Below are 20,215 nucleotides of genomic sequence, written 5' to 3' on the forward strand. Positions count from 1 at the left end.
ACATAATATACTGCATGTCTTTATCAGCTGTGTGCCAGCGTAGAGACTGCGCAAATTGAACTGCCTGCCAAAAACCCCTCAAGGGACGCGTGTATACATAGGTGCACACACTCATACACACCCGGAGTCAGATCTCTTCCCTGTGGTAGGTAGATAGGTAGATAGTGCAGGTAGGTGAGGCAGGTTGGGGCCCTGTATGTGATATGTGACAGTTCACAGAGTGACAGACTGGTTGCGAAGAAAAGATGCAGGAACGAGGGATGATGGATGAAGGGGAGAAACGCTCCCTTTGTACCACAAAGAGCCCTCTGTTGTTTTTGATCTGCTCTGACTTCAAAGTGCAAAAGTCTGTTTTTATTCCCGGCAGAACTCCCTCTGTTGCCTTATCACACATCTCATTTGTGGGGCTCCAGACAAACAGACAGCAGCACGGGGTTGAGGGCCCTGCTAGATTGAGGTTTGACAAATTAGATTTCGCAGTGATTGATGCTGAATCAACAGCTGAAACAAAGTCGAGACAGGAGGGTGGGCTGAGGGAGAGGAGGAAGGGTATGATGTGAAGAGGAAGTAAAGAAAGAAGGACAGAACTCAGAAATATGAGAAAGACTGAGGCAAAAAAAAAAGGGGGATCAAAGAAAATGTCTCACAATATTTATTTGCATCTTTCATTTCACAAGAATTCAGCCGGGCAGAATGGCACCCATATTTATTGACAATGTCAGATTGCTGTTGTAATTTGTGGGCCGGGACTCAGGGGCATTATGAGTGGAACTTGCAATTAGATTTATCGAAGCTTGTGTGTTTGTGTGAGTGTGTGTGTGTGCGCGTGTAATTAGAAGTTATTGAAATGTGGGGTCCCTGTAGCCCAACTATTACAGCTAAATCAATATTAATCAAAAACACAACTGAAGAAACGACGCATAAAAAATGCAAAGAAATAGAGAGACAAAAAAAAGAAAGACAGACAGTTGGAGCGAAAAGGGGGAAGATGTAAGACACAAATAGAGAAAAAGATGACAGGAAAGGAGAAATATAAGAGGAATATAAAATGGTGGAGATGGTATAAAAACAACAGGGCAAAACACGTCAAACCAGCCTTTGAAATGACAAAATTTTGCTGCAGAATCAATCAGTTCTAATGAATTCGCCACAATCAGTGAATTCACTCACTGAGGCCGAGGAAATCTGCATGAACTTTTAGCATAAAGGTCAACTTTTGTTCATTTTGATTGACCATTAGGAAGCCATCTTGATAGAGTTGACCTTTGCAGGAATAGAGCGTGGATGTGTTAAGAGACCTGGAAACCACCCGCACCAGCCACCACTCCAATTTGTCCAGGTGGCCACTTAGGTACTGCTATGAAACAAATCCCATGCAGCCAAAAACATTTTCCCCATAGACTGAAATTATAAAAAGAGACATCTGTAAAATGTTTGCCAACTGACCTCCAAACAAGGTTAATTATTACTCTTTGTATTATGTATTTGTAAATGTTTAAACCTCAAACCCTCTTTTCTTTTTTGCAAAACAAACACCCTACGCCACAAAACTCAGAAGTAGTGTATGTATTAAAGGTCCAGTGTGTAACCACCCATAACGCACCAAAAATCCAGAAGTAAGCTGCTATGTACCCAAAGTCCAGCTGTGTAGGATTCAGTAACATCCAGTAGTGAGACTGCAGATATAATAATAATATAGCTCATCCCTCTAAACATGTAGGAGAAACTATGATGAAAAGTCATGAAAAATGCAGTGTGAATGTGCATCAATGTATGACCACTAACACATGTGCATGCTCTATTGGCTACTGTGGCCCATAGCACATGCACATGTGTTAGTGGTTAGTTTGCCAGCTATAGTTTTCCATAGTTTATAGTTTATCTATCCCTGTGAGTGGCATCTACATCAGCAAGCTTCTGAAACCAAATATTTAGCTAAGGTGCGTGGATAAATTCCGCTCTACCACTTTCTGGCGTGATTGAGAACTTTACTTTCCACACTTTCGCCAAGCTCCTTCCTCCTTTGTTAGTTCACCTGCATCAAATGTAGTAACTTCCCCACTCTTGTTTGTGTGTGTGTGTGTTGTGTTTGTGACAGGGCCAGCATTACAGCCTGCTTTATAGGGTGGCGGGCAGAGTCTCTTTGCCAAGGTCAGGCTGACAGAGTGCATTATGGGAAAGTAATTCACGAGTTTACAATAGAGCGCATTTACACTCAGTGCGGTCTGCAGGCTGAGAATGACTCAGTCATATTTAAAGGATGGTTTTTACATCACAGTTATTTAGTTATTTCCACAAAACACTAGAACACCTGCTCTCTCTGTGTGTGTGTGGTTGGGTGTGTTGTGTGTGTTCGTGTGTGCGTGTGTGCATGCACACCATGTAGCATGCTGAGTGACATTCTGCTGCAAAGTGTGATTCAAATTATCTTTATAACAGGCTTGGAGAGATCGTGACAGGTGTTAGTCATTCCCTTGAGTTTAGGAAGGTGGGAGGAAGACAGAAAAGGGGGTTGAGGGGAGGGTTGCAGAGGTGTATGAGAGATGCAGATTATCATGACCGACTCAAGAATATCATATGACATAAGTGTGACATGACATGTGTTTGTGTGTGTGTGTGACAGAGACAGAGAGAGAGAGAGAGAAAGAGAAAGAGAGAGAGAAAGTGACTTCCCCCTATCTTGTTTGTAGCAATTATCTCTCTATTCCAATCAGTGTTGATGTCTGAGTATAATCGTCTGTAAACACTAAGTGCGCCTAGACCTTATTTAATGAGACTGCCACACACACATAAACACACACACACACACCACACATACATGCACACACACATAAGCCATTAATATTGTCTGATGGCAGTTAGCAGCGTTACCACCCTCTCCTTCCTCTGCCTCTCTGCGCAAGGGAAGGAGAGTAAAGGGGAAGTCGACACAGACTGGAATAAAGTGCTCCTAATAAGTCCCGTAAGTATCAATGGTGTGGTGTAAACACACCTGGAGCGTCGCTCAAAAATTAAATTACCAGTTCTAAATAAAAAGGTGCTCCTCTCTGCAGGAGTTTACGTGTGAATAAATGAGACCTTGGCTGTATTATGGCTGCCAGCTGTATTATGTTACAGTAGTATGGATAAACAACACTGTATATTGTTAAACCTATTGGTATCAAATTGCTATCATTATTGAGCAATTTGCCAAATGTATTAATAATGACCCTCCCCATATCGTGTAGTAGTTAGGATTCCTGGTTTTCACCCCGGCAGACTGGGTTCTGCTCACAGTACGGGAAGTTGAACGTCATCTAGTTCATTTCATTATCTCAGTTCTTGTACTGAATCTAATCTTCATCATTGAATGTGTAACAGCCATAAGTGACTGTTTGAAAGCCTTAATAGCTCTGTTACCACGTTTTCATGTAATCTTATATGTTTTAGCTGACATAGTAATTTCCTGACTCTTGCATGTGTGTGAGAAAGTTCCCATGTCTTGATTTGCTGAGTAATTGGCTGCTGACCGTGAGAATGCGTCTCGAATTAAATTGATTATCTGTTGCAGGTGTGCTGTCTTTACCCTCTGATAACCCTGTGTGGCGATTTGAAGGCGAAAAACATTCAGGATTTGGTGTAGTTGCAGATTGCGCTAAGGAGAAACTGTGGTGGCAGTGAAATGTGCAAAAAACACAACCGCCCCTATCTAGAGCCAGTAGGAGATCCGTGGTGAGTAATGAGAATGTAATAATGCTTATGTTTATGAAAACATACCTATGAATATTAGATTTGATTTCTGCCAATAGATCCTCCTAAATATTACACACTGGACTTTTAAGGTAGATAGACTATCTGTTCATGGCTCGTACGACAGGGCTGGACCACACAAAATCACTGTGCCACTTAAGACTGAATCGGCTACAGGAGTTGTTCTTGAGAAGCCCACTGTTTCGCATTTTTGCTTGATGAATAAATTAAATGATGAATTGTTGACAGTTCATTTTCTGGCAGTCTTCTCATCATTTAATTAGCTAATTTTTCAGCACTAATTGAAACAGATATCAAAATGTTGTCCAATATGTCACATCGATATCATGATAAAAACTACTCTGCGACCACTGTAGCAATGTTAAATGGTTCCCATGTTTGTTTGTAGGTATTAATATGCTAATAAAAGGAAAAAGAAGACCACAAGATAGTGTAAACAATGCAGGATCCAAAGTAGAAAATGCAATACTTGTGTTAAGATTTAAGAATTAAACATGTTGTGTTCTGGTGAGAGACGTTAAATGTTAATTCATCTTCACATAGGAATTAGACAATTGGAAACATTTAACACTTAGCAGTAAATCACAGGAAGAAATGAAAAAGAAACGTGTTGGATAATCTTCATCTACAACATACCAACACCACAGGTAGAAACTATACATGGTTGTATTGCAATGACATTAAAAATATCAGCATCTGTATCTGCATAGTACAAGATATTTAATGTTTGAACTATTGGATGTGACATTTCAATTGCATGTGTATTATTAACAGTGTTGTAACTGTAGTGTTTAAGTGTAATTCATTACTTTAAAAAATGACATTACTTTCTCCAGAAACTAGTAGTGTAATTAATGATACATTTCACTAATAATATTATAGTTACCGCACAAAACAAAGTTACAACCGACAATCAAATCACATGCTTTGATTAATTTTGTACTTCTACTACTTAAAACACTCACATTCAGTGGCTGGAAATATTCCTGTTACTTTGATTTTAACAAACAAAAGTGGATTTTAATCGTTGTAGGTCAATTTCAGTAAATTTGGGGAGAAGGGGAATTACGAATTTTGTGGGGAATAGCAGAAATCTACTATAACTAGTAGAAAAGTAATATAATTAATAGTAACTATTTTTTGTTGGCAGGGAGTAATAAGTAAAGTAATAATATTTATTTTGAAAAGAGTCATGAGTAATAAATTACTACTAGTCTAACAATGATTATTAATGACAAATCAACATTAAAACAATACAGAATGAAATCCACAATGCACACTGGTGTGTGGTGGTGGAGAGTAACTAAGTATATTTACCCTAGTGCTTTACTTACACAGACTTCTCCACAAACAAAGATAGTAACTGGAAGTTAATACCTTTGCTGCAATTGTTGTAGACAGTAAAATGCTGACCATAAATGGTATTAAAAATGGGGTTCGGTTTCATCAAAGTCTTAAGTAAAAACTTTAAACTTCTTAGAAAAAAGGGACTTTTGAACATCTGCAACTGTATGATAACTGGGCAAAGTCTGCTGATGAAGATCGTGTGTACGATCTAGAAGAGCAACTTAAAAGGCCTTGAGGTGAGATTGTTATGTTTTCAAGGTCAGTAATTCTATTGTAGGTAATAATTACATGTGCTTTCTTAGTAGCAGACATGAAGGTCTGAAAATATGATTATGTTTGTTATATGAATTGGCATTCTTTGTTTTTTGTGTATTATCGGAAAATATATTGTATATACTGCCTTCCTGCTCTGGTTTACATCAGTTTGTAGTGTCTTATAAGCCCATGGCACAAGAATAAAAATAGCTTCAGACTCAGGCACAAATTAAGTCATCATTATGGATGTCAGCAGAAGCCACCAGGTGAGGCATCAAGCTTTTACAATGAATAACATCTACATCAGCGACTGATGATGAGAAGTCATCATCAGCCTGGATGAGGATCAGATCTGTGACGCATTTTTCACCTGTTTAGAATGCAGTGTTATCGGCTGGTTAACCACCCACTGCCAACCTTCTCCTCCGGTCCCTCTCAGCTCCTCTCTCTATCTTTAGACATGCCTAGCAAACTGTTTCACGCTCTGTCTCCTCAACGACACCTGAGAAACCCTCTCGCTCTCCTGTAGACAGACATGCCTGGCTCTACCCATTACCTTACCCTAATAGAAACCTGTTTTTCCACCAAACACTATCCCCAAAAATCTCCATTTCAGCAAATCTGTGTCTTCCTAACCATCATCTCTCGGCTCCGACACCTCTAAAAGCCTAACCACTTTATCTTTGTGTGTTCAGCACATTCGCAGGTCGAATTCAGGTGGAATTGTGTTTTGATGAAAACTAATTTAGTGCTGTTTGTGGCTCCGCCGGCATGTATTTGGACCAATTAGAGGGGAACGAAGGAGACGGATAGAGAGAGGGAAGTGATGTGAGGGGAGGCAAAAGAAAAAGGATAAGAATATTTTAAAGTCCAATGGAAGTCATTTCCTCATTTTGGAGTCATTGAAGCTGTGAGTGCATGTGAGTGTGTGTGTGTGTGTGTGTGTGTGTGTGTGTTTTCCTGTGAGTGTGTGATTGGCTTTGCATTATGATGAGTGTACGGGGGTGGCGGAGTGTTGACATGCAGAGCACAATGCCTCCATAAGCAACAGGATAATGAATGCATTTGGGCTCCCACGTTCAAACACAACTAGCGAGGCTGTTTACTCTTTTAACAGACAATGTTCGTCTCTGATTTTCTAATTTCCTTCTGTAAGTGGCTGACCAGGTGTATGCATGGGTGAGAGCAAGTGCAGATTAGTGAGTGTTTGTGTGTTTGTGTGTGCATTGCCTAAGCATGTGCGAATGACTGTGTGTGCAGAGCAACAGTGTGTAACAGTGTTGAGTTCTACTGAGCTGCCAGGCACAGAAACTCATTTAGGCTGCAGCTTCAGTTCACAAGAAGCCTGAGGGGCTGTTCCTCCAGGCTGACGCCGCGGATGGCTCACATTTTTACCCCGTTATCAGAGCTCCTCTCTGGGCTGAGCCTGGTGGGAGGCCTGGCCGCCTCGCCGTTCCTCCAGGCAAGACAGATAGCAACCAATCACTGGCTCCAAAGAGAGTACCCCACGGCTCTCACTGCAGACTCACATTAGCATATGCAGGTGTGTGTGTATGTGTATGTGTGTGTGCTAATCAAAATGCAGTAGGGCTGCATAGTGTGCAATATGTGTGGGCTTAGCCTGAGCTTAATTCCCGGTCAAACTGTAGTGTTTGATCATATTTTGTTTACTTTTGTTGCCTTTATCATCTGAAAACTACACACACACACACGTGCCTGCACACACACACACACACACACAAATAGACAAAGCTTAATCACAGCAGCGCATGTGTGCACTGCATTCCCTGATCCTTTTCATCTATCTCATAGCACATGATTTATGTGAAAATTATTTGCCGCTATAAACACACACTCACCAGGATGCACACACACCAACGCACACCGTCCGTCATCGTATTTATGACAGCAGGACCGCTGTGCCAAGGGGATATTGGACTTTCTCTTCAGTTATCAATGTTTCGGTTTTGATTGATGACCTTTATTGTAATTATTTATTGAAAGGCAGGAACAGGATAATTAGAAAAGGTCTGGAGGGGAGGAAAGTGCTGATCCAGTGGGAATTCTGAGGAGGAAACCGGAACGCTGAAGGTGATAAAGTTCACGGATCTTCTCAGAATTCCGTGTCAGCGAACGGGGAGGCGGGGGGAGATCTGCAGGAGGAATCAATGATCAGAGCTAATGGCATACTAATGATGTAACTACTCATCCATACAGCACAGACAGACAGAGGGAGAGGAAAGGAGTGAGGGAGCAGGAGGGTGGTAGAAAGAAAGAAAGAGAAGGAAAAACATTTATTCATAGAGACACCGAAGCAAACGTCAGAGCCAAAGAGGTCAAAGATTGACCACTTATCCAAACAAGTCACAGACACAATGAACTAGGGATCATGCCGAGAACGAAAAACAATGAACAATTTATAAATCAGCAAGTTCAATCTATATGCCAGCTGAGACTGGGATTTGTTTGAGTGGAAACTGTAAAGTTGAGCCACTAAATGAGTCGATTTTCACAGCTGAACAGTGGGCTTTATAAGACTCAAACACATGTGCACAGTAATGAAAAACTCTCCCACTGCAGTGTCCTCTCATCCTCTCTGCACCATCACTCCCAACGCTTAGGCAAGAAAATCTCTTAAAGCAGCAGCCTCATCACACATAACGGATATCCTTCAAACGGTTTCGATATGCCAATACCAGTTCAAAAAGTGTAAAATTTAAACATCTTGCTCAATGACTGACCAGACCTGCTCATTCTTTGTCTGGTCAATCGATGTTTAACTGTCATTTGATTGCTACCATGCTTCATATTGACAAAGGACATCCATCAATGCTGATTAACTCTCTGACTGAACTTAGTAGACGGATGAACCTCAACGTAAGGAAGGAATGATACCTTTTTCACCACGAGGCATGGGGGCACAATAATGGTTATGATATTTTTTCTTTCTTAACCTTGTCGATAAAAACAAATGAAAAAGAAAACAAACCTGTATCTGATTCAAGAAGTGTGAGAAGGAGACAGCCATAATTTTAAGTGCGTGCAGTGGACTGATGGACCCACAGTGTCACTGGTGCGGTTATTGCAACTGAAACTGCACATGTGTGAAGAAGATAAAGGATGGGGTTTGATTTAAAACCAGGGACCAAAAAAACATCTGTCAGCTGCCAGGTGTGTAGGGGGACAGGCAGTTCCCAAACAACTGAAATGGATGAGTGGATTGGGTCTGGTGTGTTGTAGCAATCTAAATCATTTCAGTGGTTTGCTGTGCTGTAGTGTAGTGGACAAAAATGGTCACTTATTTTACATCATGCACCTTCAAATTACCAAGAAAATCGGTTAATGGTTAAGACTGAAACCTGCAACCTGAAAAAGTAAGTAAAAATGTTCCAGTGAAATATAAAGTATTGCATATTTCTGCATTTACAAATGGTACCAACCACAAACCAATGTTGTTCTCACCACTTTTCAAAATTAAGAAAATATGAGTGAATCCCACAAAAGATGTGTGGGAAACAAGCAACTGGTACATTAATCATGCCCCTGGCCTTTGACCAAGTATTTCATCCTGTACCAGAGTAAACAGAAGCCTAATCTAGTCTAAATGAAGTCTATTCCCCATGTCTTGTCCCCATGGCAATAAAGAGGTTCATTTACTTTATCTACAGGGGAACCGCAGTTTTGATGATTTCCTTATTGCTTTCATAATGAAAAAGTGTAGCTACATGCTGTTTTATGCACTAGGACATCTTACTTTTAATAATACGACTGCACAGACTTTAGACATCAGTTGCAAAAACAATAAATTAGCACAAGATTTGGGCACCTTCCCTGGCCACTTTATTCTAACTAAACAAAAAACAAAATAAGCACGGACACAGTAAAAATCATTAATTTCCTCTGAAACACACTTATCTCCCGTGGAGTGAGAAGGGAGATAAGGTGAAGACTGTGGCAAAAGAAAACCACCAAGAGGTACACCAATGACTGCAGAGACACAAACACAACCAGAATTTCCTCACTTTTCTGTATGAATACTTACCTCCTGTATCTACCTCCTTTTTCTCATCTTTTTCCCCCCCTGGCTTTTATCTGACTGGCTGTTGAGGAAAGGCGCATGTGGCTGCCTCAGTAATGTGACATTTAGACAAATTCACTAGGCGTATCGGCGGGATGCTGCCTCCACTGTACACGAATGTGTGCAAATACACCTCTGTGAGAGTATGTGTGTGTTTTTATATGCATATGTGTGTGCTTAAAATTGGGTTGACAATCTGCCTAACTGTGAGAGGTGCATGCTCTGCATTAGGTGCACACACACAGACACACATGCTGTTTCGGCGTCTGGCAGACAAGCTGCATCCCTTTTGATGTTTTTGTTCTCGGTGATCTTCCATAGTCATAAGGCAGCATGGGAGGACTCAGATGGTGTTGAAACAGAGCATTTCTCTTTGAAAACTTACAGGACCCAACTGTGTTATTGGACCAGAAGCTATTATCTCTTTGCAGTAATATCACTTCGCTCTTTCCTGCTTTTTCTCCCATCTAACTTCATGTTTCACTCTGTGTCTGTCTCTCTCCATGTCTTTCCCCTCAACTCCATCATCAGATCTGTCTGGCTGTGAACCTTGAACAGCCCGAGACAGACGGTCATGGTAAATTGATAATATGAGTCACAGCTGAGTTTTGGAAACATGACAGCCTTCCGGTTTTTCCGCACAGAGCCCTCACGAACTTCTGCAAGAAGCTGTAAAGATACACACTGAATATACAGAGCAGAGATACAGAAACTCACACACAGATACACATGCATACAACCACAATGCAGTGTTTACACTTCCAGGCTGAGAGCATGTAAAGTGGGTAGAAGCTGAGCAGATGGAAATGAATTCAGATATATCGACAGAGGAAAGAAGCAACGTAATTAAGATTGAGAGCTAAAGAGGCCACCTTAACAGCGAAAAGAGGCAGAAAACAAGGGAAAATTGAGAGGAAAAGAGCGTATGTGTGTGTGAGGGGCAACCAAGTGTGCCAAATCAAAGTGCTCGCACCTCAATCAGTGAGAGTTCAGATGGAGGGTGACAGAGAGAGTAGCAAAGGGGAGGATGAGGAGAGCGCTTTAAAAATGAGGAAGGAAATTAGATGAATCAATGGAGGCGTCTCGCAGGTTACTTTTCATCTTTTGGGGTCAGTTCTGTTCCATTACTATTTGTCTTCAATCGCACAGTTTTTGCATCAAACCAAAGCAGAGCGTCCTGGAAAAAAATTTGTAATAATCATGGGGGTGAATTTAATTTCTCAATCTCCAAATTGATTTAGTGGAACCTACTGGAGGCCACAAACTGACCTCTGAATTTAGCTTATTGTGCTTCTGCTGTGCGCTGTCAAACAGACGGGATTTCAGATCAGCGCAGAGTTATGACCTGACTACGCTAAGATGATAAGATGATTAAATATCTAATTCACTTTAGATCATTAACTTTAATCTGCTTATACTTAGGAGGCAGAGGAGGCAGTGGGGGAGGAGAGGGAGGGAGAGAGAGAGGGGGGAGGAGCTCAACGGTCTCTGGCTTCCATCTATATCCATCATGGAATCAGTTTTATCTCCTCTGTGCATCCGACAAAAAGCAGAAAAATGAACAGGAACAACAAATAAAATGTTACAAGAGGAAATGTAAGCTGTTTTTTGCTATTCCATCATGACATCACCCCCACCAATTTTCAAAAAAAGGTTGACTAGAGCATTTGTCATTGTCTTAAAGGGACATACCAGTGTTTTAGGTAATTTACTACAAAGCATGTATACTTTATTTTACTATATTTTTTAGGTTTCTGAATGTAAATTTACAAGCTGCATTAGTTTTTTGGGTAAAACATTGCAGAGAACAATTAGTCAGTATTATTATTAAGTCAAAATTACCTTGTGATGATGCAGTTGAAAAGTAACTCATGTTTGGTGTGCTGATGGTAAGCTCAAACAGAAAGGACTTAGCTACAGCCATTAGCTGATGAGCTTAACCACCCATAAAAACCACAACATGCAGTTTTTACTGTGTCTGTACAGATTAAACAAACAAGAGAACTTGTTAATTAGTGAGCTTTACAAGTGCAGGTAGGTGCATTGCGTTACCACTGAACAGAGCAAGACTAGCTGTCTCTCCCTGTTCACAGGCTTTATGCTAAGCTAAGCTCCTGGCTGTCTCCTCGTCTCCTGGCGGTAGCTGCATATTTAATGGACAGATGTAAGAGTGGTATCGATCTTCTCATCTAACTTCTAGCAAGAAAAATAATAAGTGCATTTTCCAAAATGTTGAACGCCAAACAGCAAAGGAAAAAGTCAGAATCTGCTAAATTTGCATTATCCTCTTGTCGTTTTCAGAATGTCCAGGTTTGCTTATTATTTGTCTTTTGAGTTCGATTTTCTATCAATTTAACTTGAGATTTCTGAGTTTATTGGGAAACTTTTGAATGTCAGATGTGAGAGCTTCTATCCAGCCCCTGAAACACCCACTGATTATCTTTGGAAATGTTCAAATCTATGGATTTTTTACTGAGTGCACAGACATGAGAGTAGTATCTTACTAAATGTCAAAGTACGTATTCCTTTAATAGTAATGATAAAGTCTACTGACACAATTAGGAACAACAAATCTTTCTCCACTTCCTCTAAATTTAATATGGCCTGAACACTTTGGAAACACCCAAAAATGACGATATCCTGGCAGTGATCACGGCCGAGCCCTAATCAACTGGAACCACGCTGATAGGGCAGACATTTGTTCTCATGTCCGAAGAAGATACCTTGGCACGTCCGTTGCATGATTGAAACAGAGCTTTGGTTACAATCTGCAATCTGCTCACAGCAGAGAGACTCTACTGAAGCCAGACTCTGCAGCTATCTTTGGAACAATATTGTATTTGCCAATCAGTCGTGCCAATGACGTGTAATTGACATGAGGCGGAAGTTGAGTTAGAGGGCAGTGGGTGGTTGAGGCTCAGATGAAACAGTCGAAACAGACAGGAGGCGGAGACGTGGCATTCTTGAGGTGAAAACCACCAACAGCCCAGTAATTATTGTCCATTTATTTCAAAGGAGATAAGCGGTGTGTCAGAGGATAGTGTGGATTTCTCTCTGTTAGAACCTTATGCCATGGGGCTTACAATGAAAGGAAGGAAGAACATGGTGAGGGGAGAGGGACGGAGAGAGAGAAAAAGAAAGTGGTATAACGGAAAAGAGTGAGAAAGGAAGGGGGGGGGGGGTAAAGGAGGCAAGAGAGTGAGACAGTGTGAGGTTACGCCGCTTCCATTAGCCGTTCGTTGTCTTCCAAGAACTGGAGCAGCAGCTAGATCAGATTGCACTCCACTCAAACAAAGAGCTTTGGTTATTCGAGTCCTCTGCCATTGTACCAGCTAAATTTCCCATGGTAAATGTTGACAGAGAAAATTGATATTGAGTGCAATATTATTCTCCACTGATCACAAAGCATTTCCTTCACCAAAAGTTGGGATCTATGATGTCTGTGCTGCATTCAGCTGCATGAACATTAGACTGAGCCTCTATAGTGAAGGGGGGTATAAAGATTGTCTTTATTTTAAAGATTAGGCACTGAGGTGCACAAAACTAAACCTGCCTATACAATAAAACCTAAATGCTATGTAAAGATTATTTCCCTGCATTATAGTAACATATTTTCAATGACATTTTTTTTTTCACAAAATAAATTCAGTCTTCTTTGTGAGACATCAGCTACTGAGCCCAAGTAATCTCCACAAATCAATACACGTTCAGTGGCCGCTAAACAGTAGTCAGTGGTTATGCGCAGCATTTTAAATAAAGCCTTAATCATTAACAACTGCCTTGAAACATGAGATAATCCAATTCCCTGTAGACACATGCCTATGGACTTTAATCCCTCCTGTCTGTGAGAGAGAATTAAGTGTTGAACCTGACACACCCATTGAAAACATATGTCCTCTGGCAAAAAGTTCAAGGGTCAACTTGTCGCTATAGGAAATAACAACTGCAGACAAAAGTACAGTACACACATGCATGAGCTCTCAAAAATGTGCACACACACGCAACAGAGGAATGTTTAAGCAGCATTAGACAGATGACATAGGGAAGTTTAAAACTGTGTGCTTGAAACGAACTAGTGTCGTCCAACCACGTCTAAATACAAAAGTGTTGTTGCCTGTTCCAAATATTCAAACACCGCACACTTTAAGATAGTTTTCTCCTTAAAAACATTCATGGTGTTGCATCCAAAGTAGCTGTGTGAAGAATGAAAAGAACAAGCTTGAGATAGAAGTTTAAAGCCTGCCTACTTTCTCCAATCCGCACACCTGAACAACCGCTGCATGAAGCAGCCATGCTTGTTGGATTGTTGGTTTTTCTGAAGTTACAAAAGTTGCTAGACCCAAATCCAAAGTCCAAAGAGGTTTAAGGAAACAGGGTTTCAAATGCTGTTGAACAATCTGTACTCCATCTGAGTCTCAACTGCAACAGCAAATGTGTTTGTAAGAAAGATAATGCCACTGGGATTACATTTGATATCAACATGATTGGGAACTGTTTTTAATGAACGTATTTACCAGTGTTTATTATCCCAGGTTGTCACACTTCAAATCTAATCTAAACCCTTTGATGTAACATGAGCCAGTCAGAGGAAATAAAGTAGTGATGTGCTTCTGATCACAAGGAACTCTTTTGTGGTTGACTATGATTACCCTCATCCCTGAAGTACCTTGGTTCAGTTTCTGTCTGTGTTTATTATTGGCAACGGAGGACATTCAGTGCATGTTGCAGTCTGTTATTTGCTAGTACATCTATATGCTTAGTGATCCCGAGACTTAACAACAAACATTTTAACCAGCACTACCTGTGCTGAACCTATCTGCAAAGAAAATCACAGACACTGCTCTTGGAATACAAAATGTTGTTTTTTAAAGGTTAAAGAAACATGGTTAAATATTGAATTAAATATTGAAAGTGGTTTGAAGTAAGAGACTTATATTTCCTTCTGATCGTATAAAGCAAAACAAATTAGTAATATATGAACATGATTTCAAGGAAACATAGCTGATGTATCATGAAGTTTACCATCAGGGGCTCCCTGGTAGCTCACCTGGTAGAGCTTGCAGCCCTCGTGCAAAGACCTGTGGCCGTTTGCTGCATGTCATCCCACCTCTCTTCCTCATTTTGCCTTCACTCTTAACCTGCTCCTGTCTATCATCTTACACACACATATTTAATCACACAAATGTGAACAAATTTGTACGCAAACTGACACGTGAACAAGCAAATACACGTCTGCATGCAGACGTTTACATCTGTATGACATACATACGCACACGTGGATGTACACAAACTCAAATCTAACATCATGTATAAACACACACACTCTCAAACGTCGTTGGTGTACTCTTTTTCTCAAACACACACACACTCTCAAACACTAACAGACTCTGGAATGTAGGAAATAGATGGCGCCCAGTTTTGTTTTCTTTCTACAGTGTGCACTTCCCCTTAGGCACATCCAAAGAAAATATTTGTGTCTGAAACACTCTGAAGGTTTAGGGAATAATTCATTTCAGGGCTCCGTGATGAAAACAGATTGCTAATTCTTTTGACTTAATTTTTGCCTGTTTATTCAAAAGGAACAAACCAATACACTCCTGCATTTGTAAAAAACAAAAAGAAAGAAAAAAAAAGAAAAAAAAGAAAGTTCACCACAGTGTTGGGAAAATTTGTTTTTTGTGTGTTCGTTTTTAATACCCTATTGCCTTTGTTTCTGCATTTTTCCCTCAGTGGAATTTGGTCCTGGCCGCTGGCAGAATGAAAAATAAAGCACAAACAGACGGAGCATGTCTGAGCAAGATGTGTTTGTGTGTATGTGTGTGTGTGTGTGTGTGTGTGTGCAGGGCGGACATTAGGGTCTCAGAGCAGATTCACAAAAAAAAATCAAGACAAAGATGTGCACACTATGAATGAACCCGGTTTAGCTTGTGAGAATCAGCTATAACCCATTGAACACCTGTTTATTTATTAATGCATAGAGCATTTTAATTGAGGGAATTTCATGGGCATCATACATATGTAAATATTTGTGTGTGTTCAACACTTGCTTAGTGTTTGTTTCTCATGAGACTCTTATTCCGTTATCTCAATAAACCTCATTAATAAAAGGTGTCCAAAATGCATGATAAGCATAAAAGAAAGACAGACAATGGCGTGCATGTGACACAAGGCAGGACATAACACACAGCTCAAAGCAGTGTGACAGTATGAAAATATCCATCTAAACAGGATCATTATGCAAAAGCAACAATAAACTGGTTCTGATGATAAACAGACTGTCATATCTCTATACCCGAGCCAGAGGGCAACACACTCTGTGACATCCATCTTCTTTAAGTAACGGCGCTCATAATGACACTGCGCATGGTGGGAGCAAAACACACACATACACATGCCAATGTACCGCCGTAAACACACACGAGTTAACACTCACAAACACACAGAATTAATATTCTCAGTTGCTTTCTCTCTGTCTTACAAACACAGCGAGACACACACACACACACGCACTCTCACCAAAATCCAGTATTTAATACAACTGGGTAATGCCAGGGGCGAGGCAGAAGTCATAATCATGAGTGTGTTTAACAGCAGTGTGACAGGCAGATGCTGCTTCAGTGTAAGTAAAGAACATGTAAATAAGCAGGCTGAATTATTCAAGACTGAGAACCGACTCACACATGCTGGTCGCCCTCACCCGCTCAGCTCCAGTCGTGCTGGGATAATCGTAGGAAGGGAAGGGACAGAGGGGAAAAAAAATAATGTCTTCTGTCAAAGTGCAAATAGTCCAAAACCCAGACTGGGCCAAGCGGGAGTTTTTGTTATTCGACAAATGTAGTTAATTCACGTGATGGGATTGTAAATTCAAGATTCGGTGATGCACATGTGGTCGCCACAAGGCTGTGTGGTGAGCCCAGAGGAGATGTGGTGGACGTGGGCGAGAGGACAGGGGAAAGAACAGAAGGGTTTAGTGTTGCGATGGGACCAGATGTGGGGGGGAAAGGAAAGGAGAAACAATAAGTCGATTCACTGATAAGAATAGTTCAATACTGATTGAATAATTATTTTTAGCCATCAGGCAAAAAATGCCAAATTCTTTGGTTCCAGCTTCTCAAATGTAAGATTTTCTGCTTTTTTCCATCTTATATAAAGGTTAATAATACATATTTGAGTTTGAAACTGTTGAATAAAACTAATAATCTGAAGACGTCACTTGTCTGGGAAATTGTGTAAGTGGCATTAGTCACTACTTCGAGACTTTTTATACACCAAATAATCATTACTTCTCTCTCTCTCTCTCTCTCTCACTCTCTTTGTCCACATTTCCTGTCTATATCTACACTGTAAGCATGGGAGGATTAATCTTATGGGGACCTGGAGCAAAAATTAGCTGCTGGGTCCATATTAACCCCGATACTACCTGGCCCTGGATTTGCCGTGTTTAATTTGATTAAACTAATTAATTTAGGAGTATGCAACATATAAGGACAAAGCTGTAATAATGAAAGTCTAACCAAACTGATCCTCTTCAAGACTTAATCATATCAGTTAATATTAGTTGTGCATATTCCCAGAACAAACCAGCTGACCTACTGTAAACCTGGAGTTCCCTCAAGCGGCAATCCGGTCTTGGCTGCAGGCTGTCCAAAGAAGGCAAAATGCCAAAAACATAATCTTTAATGTTAGTATCAGCCAGTGACGAAAGGACATTTTCATTATTGATCAAAAATGTTATAAAATGTCAAACCAAAACCCAAATCTATTCTTACAATAATATACAGCACAGAAATGCAGTATATCCTTACATTTTAGAAGGTGGAATAGAAGGAGCATCACAAGTAAGTGAAAGGCTATAGGGGAAACTCCATCAATAAAAAGAGGAATGTTTCAATCTCAGTTGGATCTTCCTTGTGTCAGACAAAAAGGGAATCTGACTGGATTGAAATGTCTATTTAAAGAAATGTGTGGTTTGGAGTGAGTTTTCCTCTTATTTGAAGAAGTTGGCACCAGCAAATGTTTTGCTTTGTAGCTTCAAAAATAAAAACAAAAAGATTTGGTACCATTTTCTAATGCGTCACCCTTTATAAAGGCTTTGTAAATTGTAAGTTGAGACTAATGCTTTATTAGTGGTTTATAAGTCAGTGCTTTATAGATCTACAAGTCAGCTACAAGCTTCAAGTCATTAACTCAAGTCAACTTTTGGGTTGCCAGGTTGTGAAACATACTGCTTAACCTCTGGAAAAACCTGTGGAGGTTAATAACTGCAGACTTGATTGATTATTTTTTATTTTATTTTACCTTAATTTAAGCGGGTAAATTAATTGAAAACCAATTCTCGTTTACAACAATGACCTGGCCAAGAGGCAGGAACAAGAAAGTATAAAACCCACAAGAATTTATTAACGGATAACCAACCATTTATAACAATTATTGTTATTATAAACCCTTTATAAAGAGTGACTCATCAGAAAGTGATAAAAGTGACTTAAACGACCAAAAGAGAGCCACTTCTTACATACTGAAACAGTTTTAAAGTGCGTATCTGAACATCTTGAACACCTGGCCTTCCTTAAAACTACCTGAGATAAAGTATAAATTAGGTTTCAGGAGGAGGATGAGCGCAGGCCTTTAGAGATCCAAACCCGACTGGGAAATCATGGAAGCTGAAACTGTGGATAAGCACACAGGCAATTACAGCCTGACTAAACACACATCACATCATCAACCCAAACCACTCAAAGTGAAAATATACCCTCATCCCTTACCAACCTCATTTGCCATCAGCCACAACCAACTGCTGGTTTCACACCCTGCGGGACTGCTGATTGGGCTGATCTTACTGATTGAGCTTCATTTAAGAAACATGTGGGAATCAGGCCTGGTAGCTTACCAAGATTACACGCAGCCAGTCATTTTCACTGTGCCCTATTACCACAATAAACATCTGCAATAACAAATGCCAGAGAAATTGCAGTGAAACCTCAGGGGCACTGGTGGAAAAAGCAAAAAAACAAAAAAACAAATAGCACACCGTCCTCTTTGGTTTGCAGTCTTATCTGAACAACATACAGCAGTTGAAACATGTCTCTCTCTTCCATTTCTAGATGTGATTATTCAAAACATGTTCGACAGTAATCGCCCCTGGGAATCACATAAATATGCCTGACAAGTTGGTCTGTGGCTCTTGATGAAGAAGCAGGAGGACTCAGTGCTGACCACCAGCGGTAGCAACGCGAGAAGCAACGTGAGCCACCAGGGATTGTTGATTTGATGGTTGTCGGACATTTATGGTTTTTCCTGTAAACGGAGCTTTGTTCCACTCAAAACTCTTGTGTTGCTTCTCATGTTGCTGTTTTGATTGATTGTGATGGGGATAAGGAAGTTGCATTGAGTTGCAATATATTTTATGTATTTTTTTAATACTACTTTACCTGCTCATCCGTGTGGCTTTAATACTAAATTACTCTAGATACTAGATTGTATTGGTAATTTATCTTGTTTTTATTGCTGCTGAAAGTTACCAAACAATATTTGTTGTATGCCTACAAATGGCAAATAAAGTGTAGTATATCTAAAACGAAAACAGATGTGAGGGAATGATTCACAACCTTTAATTAATTTTTCATTAAATTGCACTATTAATGCAACAACTTCCACATAGACTGCATTTAGCTCCACATTTCTTTCAAGAAGAGAACCATTTTGTATGCATTAAAACTGCTTTTACTTTAACTGGTACTCCTAGATAACCATTTAGTATATATAGTATATTTGGGCTAACATTGACTTTGACCTTTATGTGTATGTTTCTGTATTGTCTGTAATTTTTATGTTGTTTATGGTCTTTTTACAGTCATTTATACAGTTATCCATGTTTGTTTTGTATGTATATATAGAGAAAATACCAAGATTTTATAGAGAAGAATGAATGGACAATATAGCCCGCACATGATTGCTAAATAAAAATGTATAGTTTGCATTGTACTCCCTCTACCTATACTCCTCACCAAAAGTCACAATCTTATAACACCCTTTCTTCCAGGGATGCATGTTTTTGGGGTGAGACATTAAATATCTTGAACTGGAAATCATCAGTACCATAGACCTTAAGGTTTTTTGATAGGAATTGCTTTGGTAACCCCCAAAAACCTATTGGTAGCAGCAAACTATTTGAATAAATTTATACTGACATTAACAATACTCACTTCAGGCTACTGATAATACCAGACCACGAGAATGTAGCAGCAAAAAATAGTGCATTAAATTGAGCAAAAGTTTGGTTTATTACTACTTTATACTATCTACAGTCTATCTAGTGATGGGAAAGTACTCAGATTCCTTATAGAAAAGTACAATTAGGCCTCCCATGGTCGAATAATACTCCAATACTACTTAAAGCACTGAATAAGAATGTTGAAAAATTCAATTAAAATGTTTTAAACTCAATTCAGTTTTGTTTGTATTGCACCAATTCATAACAAAAGTTATCTCAAGACACAAAAAGCCTTAGCTTATGATATAATTCTGTTTTTACTGGGCCATATAGTCCTGCAGCATATCATATAAACCACATCATATATAAATATACTGTGAAACATGTTTTATTGAGGAAGGATTCAAAAATGTAGGAACATAATGAATGCAGTGTACATTTTTTACTGAAGAAAAGCAAAGCAAAATATATCAACATAACTAAACAAAACATACTCTAAACACAGCAGCATAATATATATATATATATATATATATATATATATATATTTATTTATGTAAAAAGTAACTTTA

Source organism: Morone saxatilis, unplaced genomic scaffold, assembly GCF_004916995.1.
Source record: "Morone saxatilis isolate NCDOM2014 unplaced genomic scaffold, NCSU_SB_2.0 Contig3, whole genome shotgun sequence".
Taxonomy (NCBI): Eukaryota; Metazoa; Chordata; class Actinopteri; family Moronidae; genus Morone; species Morone saxatilis.